The sequence below is a fragment of the Dipodomys spectabilis genome, unplaced genomic scaffold, assembly GCF_019054845.1.
Source record: "Dipodomys spectabilis isolate Male_0828 unplaced genomic scaffold, ASM1905484v1 ptg000095l, whole genome shotgun sequence".
Lineage (NCBI taxonomy): Eukaryota > Metazoa > Chordata > Mammalia > Rodentia > Heteromyidae > Dipodomys > Dipodomys spectabilis.
This window is the reverse complement of record NW_024870772.1, coordinates 43,719,303-43,725,302: the sequence shown is the minus strand read 5'-3', so window position 1 is coordinate 43,725,302 and position 6,000 is coordinate 43,719,303.

Below are 6,000 nucleotides of genomic sequence, written 5' to 3'. Positions count from 1 at the left end.
TTATTAAGTAGGTTTACAAAGAGGGTAAGTCATAGCCTGTGAGTCAGGCTATGACAACAGTGCACCGTGGCCAATGTCCCCTCTTTCATCATTGTCCTTCACTCTTTCCCCTTCCCATCTCTACCCCAAGTTATATAGCTCAATTCGTTTGTGGGGGGGTTTTTTCCACAACAACAAAAATCTCTTGTTTCCACCTCTTGGCTGTAGTTCAGTTTTACATAATGTACATTGAATATAATAACTGCTTTTGCTCACCCTTCCTCCCACCATTTTCTACATGTTCTCTATTTGTGATCTTTAAGGAGAATCTGTGAAAAAGTAGTAGAGACTTTCCTAACACTTCACCCATTTGGGATGTAGTAGCAGGACAAAGGAGGACGGTTGGTTTCATATTAAACCTTCTAAAAGATTGATTGCCTTCACCCAGGTATATATTCAAAGGAGTGTAAGTCTCCATACAATGGAAAAACCTGCCTGTGAATGTTGATAGTGGCACTGTTCACAATAACTAAGCTATGGAATCAGCCTAGAGACCTCAAAGCCAATGGATGAGTACACAAGACGTATATATAAAAACAGCAGACCAATATTCAGCCATAAGGAAGAATCATGTCATTTGTAGGATTAATGGGTGAAGTGGAGATCATGTTAAGTGAAATAAACTGGAAAGAAAAATATCACATGTTTTCTCTCAAAGGTAGCATTTAGATGTAAAAATAGTGAAGTGGATATTTAAAAGAGGGCTCTTTGGGGGAAATCAGCAGGAAAGTGAGAGGGTAAGAGGAGGTGAATATGATCAAAGTGAAGTAAATACAGTAATAAGACCCATCAGAAAGGTGAAATGTGGGAGTTGGGTGTTTTTAAAGCTCCAGTTATCATGGAGCCTTTCAAACTCATCATAACTATGCACAAAAAATTGTTTAAATGGTACTGTAACACATTTATAATACTGAGAACATAAATAATAACAATATTCCAGCAAAAGAGAATTGATTTAAAAACTCAAAGGCAAAAGAAATCTTAGGCTGGATCCACAGACTAGAATAGTATATGAAAATAAAATTATTTTTAAATAAAATAATGTTTTAAGATCTCAAATCTTGGCACATGAGAAGATTGAATAGTAACAGTGCCCAGCATCCTAAATAAGGTGTCAGACAGTTTCTTCTGATGTAGCCAACCCCAGCCACACCCAAAACAGATCTGAAATTCAGAAAGCCTGTCCTCCTTGCATTTAAAATATATTTACAAGTCATCCAAGAGTATTTATTTCCTTCCTCAAGAAAATGGAAGCCTCAACATTTATTTTGTGAACAGATAAAGAACAGCAGCTTTTCACTATCATGGTCTGTGGGCTGCCTCCAAAACTGATTGATCATATGGTGGTGACATTTTTATAAAGGTGACAGCTCCATTCATTATTTGTCTCTCTCTCTCTCTCCTTCAGTGTGAAATGCAGCTACAGAGTATTATTTTATTGGCTTGTTTAAACACCAGTCTTTCCTCTTCACAGTACTATATTAGTATGAAATTTTCCTGACATGATTTTTAAGCCTCTGTTTGTACCCAGCCAGTTCTGTGTATCAGAAGCTATTATGAATTGCCAAGAGCCATTAATCAGAAGAAATGGATGTTCAGGATCCTGGAAGTGGTGTGAGGACTCTGCTCTCTACACACTGGCTTTTTTCTTTGTCCCATTTTGGCCTGTATCCCAGCTGAGGACACAGGACTGTCCCACCCCACCCCAACCCCCAGGACTAGAGGTCACAGTGGATACAGGGCCAAGGAGGTACTGTGAGAAGGGCAGTGTACTTACCCTGTCTAAGACCAGATAAGTGCAAGGGACACTTCCTATAATTTTTAGAGATATCTACCCACCAGTCAGCACTAGGCAAGTTCATGACAGCACCACCTTTGTCAAGACCAATGCCTGCTGTCCATCCAATAAGCCCAAACTCCTTTCCTGTCCACTGTTCTTTCCTGACGCTTGAAAAGCAAAGGAAATGCAATGGTCTTAAGAGGGAGATGGGTTACTTGGGTTGAGACTTGATATTTTCAAACACGTCTAAACTAAATTATTTCAAGGTCTTAGATTTAATTTGTGCCATCAGTTACTGAACACTTTCAAGAGTTCCAGAGGTTGATGGACTGAAAATAATGCAATGACACTACCAACATTCAGAACAAGGGAAGGGAGAAGAGGGAAAGAACAATTAGAAATATATCAAACCAATCCATCCTTCTAACTTCTTTACTTTGTACCTGGGGTGAGGAGATTTGATGTTTGCTTTTGGCCGGTTGTTTTTTGTTTTTTGTTTTTTTTTTTCTTACAGCAAGCACATTTCATTTTCAAGCTGTGCTGTGCCAGCTGGTGACATAATGTCCACATGGTAATATGATACAGTAAGCACAAATGCAGCGCACAAACCAGACTGTGGCTGGAGAAAGACAGGCTCTGTCTATATATCAACGGGAACAGTCTGAAACTCGAGGGTTGAGTGTTCTGAGGCAATTGCACATGAATTCACCTTCAAGAGATTAGAAGCTGATGTCACCAGGAGAGTGAAGTCATCAGAAATGACCTAAACAGATGGTACTTTGCCAGAACAAAGTTGTGCTGTGCAGACACACAGCTTAACTCCTTCTGGGTTTCAGATTTCTCTAAAGCTTGTGTGTGTCTGTATGTCTGTGTGTCTGTGTCTGTGTCTATGTGTATGTGTGTGTGAATGTGAAGATTTTTTTTATTGTGAAAATACTGTACAGAGGGGTTACAATTGCATGGGCAAGATAATGAGTACATTTCTTATCAAGCATTGTAGCCTCCTCCTTTGTTTCCCCTTCCCATCCCTTCCCATCCTCCCCCTGCCCCCCCCCCACCCAAACCTCCCCGCTCTCCCTCTCTCCCCCAATGTGAAGATTTTTTAACTAAGCTCTACAAAGGCAAAAATGGCTCCCATTCTCCTTGGCACTAGCTGATACCACTTGATGGAAAAAGTATGAAGAGAAATAAGATGGTTAACCCCACATTTTTATCTAAGAGTTCTCCCTTGTCTATAGTGTCTCCAAGGAATCATACTAGTAGGCTTGTCATAAATAACAATTAAAAGGAATGTAGTGAAGTAGCAAGAGCAGATTCTCCAACATGGAATGCCTGGGGCCTGCAGAATGGTGGTAGCAAAATAGTACAAATCCAGCCCTTTGATGAACAGCAGGTTACATGTATGTATCTATAATTCTCAGTGGAATGGTTTAAGAGCCAGTAGACCATATGTTGTTGGCTGTCCCTCCATCCTCCATCCATTGAGCTGCTAAAAAGTAAGGAGCCATCTTCTGTCACTTGCTACCATAATTCCTGAGAGGCATTAACACTTCCTTTTTTCAGCCAATATTAATCCTTCATTCTTGGAAATGTCATAAGGCCAATCAGGCTAGGTTATAAGCCTCAAGTGTTTATAATCCCAGCTACTATAGAGGAAGAGATTTAAAAAGACCATGGTTCAGGGCCAGAAATAAAAAAAAAGTTAGTGAGATCTTGTCTCAACAGGATCAAGTCAAGGGTGGTAACACTTACCTGTGATCCCAACAAGGAAAGAGGATCAAGGTCCATGGCCAGCCTCAGGCAAAAATTTCAGGCTCTGTCTGAAAAAATAACTAAAACCCCCTCAAAATGCTAAAGTATGTCTCAAATGGTATAACCACTGCTTAGACTCTAAGCTCAAACTCCAGTACTAGAAAAAAATAGCCAATCATACCTTGCTTAGGCCAAATATTAGCACCCTAAGTTCAAAAGTTAATCACGCACAGGAAATAATTTCAGATAAATACATTTCCTAATGGCTCTATTAGCACAAAGTCATAAAAACAAGCTGGAAACTATCACACAGTGGAAGAATTATAAGCTGAGAGTTGAGGCTGGCCTCTCTTCCACCATAAACCACTCATCTACCTGTCAAGAATCCATCAGTGAGGGACAACAAGGATAAAAGTACCTCGCATGCTGGACAGTATTATTCACTACACACTATTTTGGTTCATGATAGTCCTCTACAAAACAAAGGGAAAGGAACAACATTGATGAGAGTGGAGAAAGGGGTGAAGAGATAATTTTCTGCTCCTAAACCTCTCAGAGGGCCTGAAAACCTGCTTCAAACAACTTGCCTATTAGTGCTTTTCAAAGTATATTCATCACAACCCATGTAAAGAGTACTTTTTACCATTCAGTACTCACTTGTACATACACAACTGAAACAAAATTTTTGAAAAAGTAGTATTTCTCTATGGCCTTAGAGTATATATCAAAGTACCCGAAAATTCCCTGATACTTTGTATTCTATGTCATGTGATTCTATTCTTTCCTGCTGATTTGACCCTCCAATTTTATTTAACAACCACTAGTGGGTCAAGATTCAAAATTTGAAAAACACAGAGAATTAAAACCAGTTAGTATGAGCAGAAAAGAACTGTGAATTAGGAGATTCTATCTCACCTCAGTCAAAATTATTTTCATCGAGAAAACAAACAACAGATAGATACTGGTGAGAATAAAGGGCGGGGGTAGGGGGCCCTTATACACAGTGAGAATGTAAATTATTGCATCCACTATGGAAATAAGTATAGAAGTTCTTCAAGAAAAAAATGCTACTACTACATGATCCTTCTATTCCACTCCTGAAATATATTCAAAGTTTAATACATTCAAAATGTAAATCATCATATAAGAGAGATACATGTTCACTCATGCAGTACTGCTATACTACAATGGCCAAGATATGGAATCATCAAAGGTGTCCAACAACCATAATTAGACTTTTAATGTGATACATGTATATGATGGAGTATTATTCTACAGTAAGAAGAATGAAATTATGTCACTTGCAAGAAAATGGTTGGAACTGAAGATCAACATGTTTAGAGAGATAAGCCAAGCTCAGAAATACAAAAAGCTCATGTTTTTTGCTCATATGTGGCATCTAGACCTAAAATAAAAATGTAAATGATTGTAAGGAGGAGGCAACAATGCTCGATAGGAAATATACCATTACCTTGCTCATGTAACTGTACCTCCTCTGTACAGTATTTTTACAATAAAAATGTACCAAAAAAAAACAAAAAATGGAAATGATTGTGAAAGGAGGACTCTTTTAGAGATAAACAATAGGAGGGAAGAAAAACAAAGGAGCAAGTGATATGGAGTGAATATGATAGAAGAAAAGTAATAGCAACAGGCTGGCTTTTATCAGAATATGGTATATGCATATTTGTAAATATCACAGTAAAATATTCTCTATAAAATAAATTCATGGTAATAGAGTATTTTATAAAAAATACATATTAGTGGTTGTGGTAAGGAATAGGTACTCAAGGAGAGAAAAGTTAATAATGCTAGTTGGGAGTGGGAGGAAGCAAAGACCAGTCTTTCTCATGTCACAAGTTACCTTGTGCTGCCACTGGAGACTTTTGTCAGAGCCAGTCAATCCGTTGACTACTGAAGTCCTCTGTTTACCCATTCCCAAATTCATTCCCAATCACAGACAGAGAATATAAACTCCTGGATAGAACCAAATGGAAATTACCACGGATTAGAAATTAAGGCCAGTGAACCAAAGGTCAAAGGGCAATTGCTAATGAACAGAATAAATACATCATGAATACCAAGTATGGAATGGGCCACTTGACATGGGGACACTCTTGCACATACTCACACATTTTATAAGGATGAGCTTCAAACATATTTATAAGATATTTCTTTGTTGCTCTGTGTGTCCCTCCCCCATGGTATAACCCCTGCTTTCACTGTATTGATGTTGGTATAATTTGTGGAGGGGAAGGGAAAAAAACAAATTGTTTAAATAGGAATACAGGTGGACCCATTGCAACAATGAGATGTACAAGACGTTATATGGAAAACCGAACTTTACAACTTTGGCGGGGCGGGGGTGGCTGAGGGGGTTGGGGTGGAGCAGGTGGGGGTAAGAGGGGGAAGGAGATGGGAAGGGATGG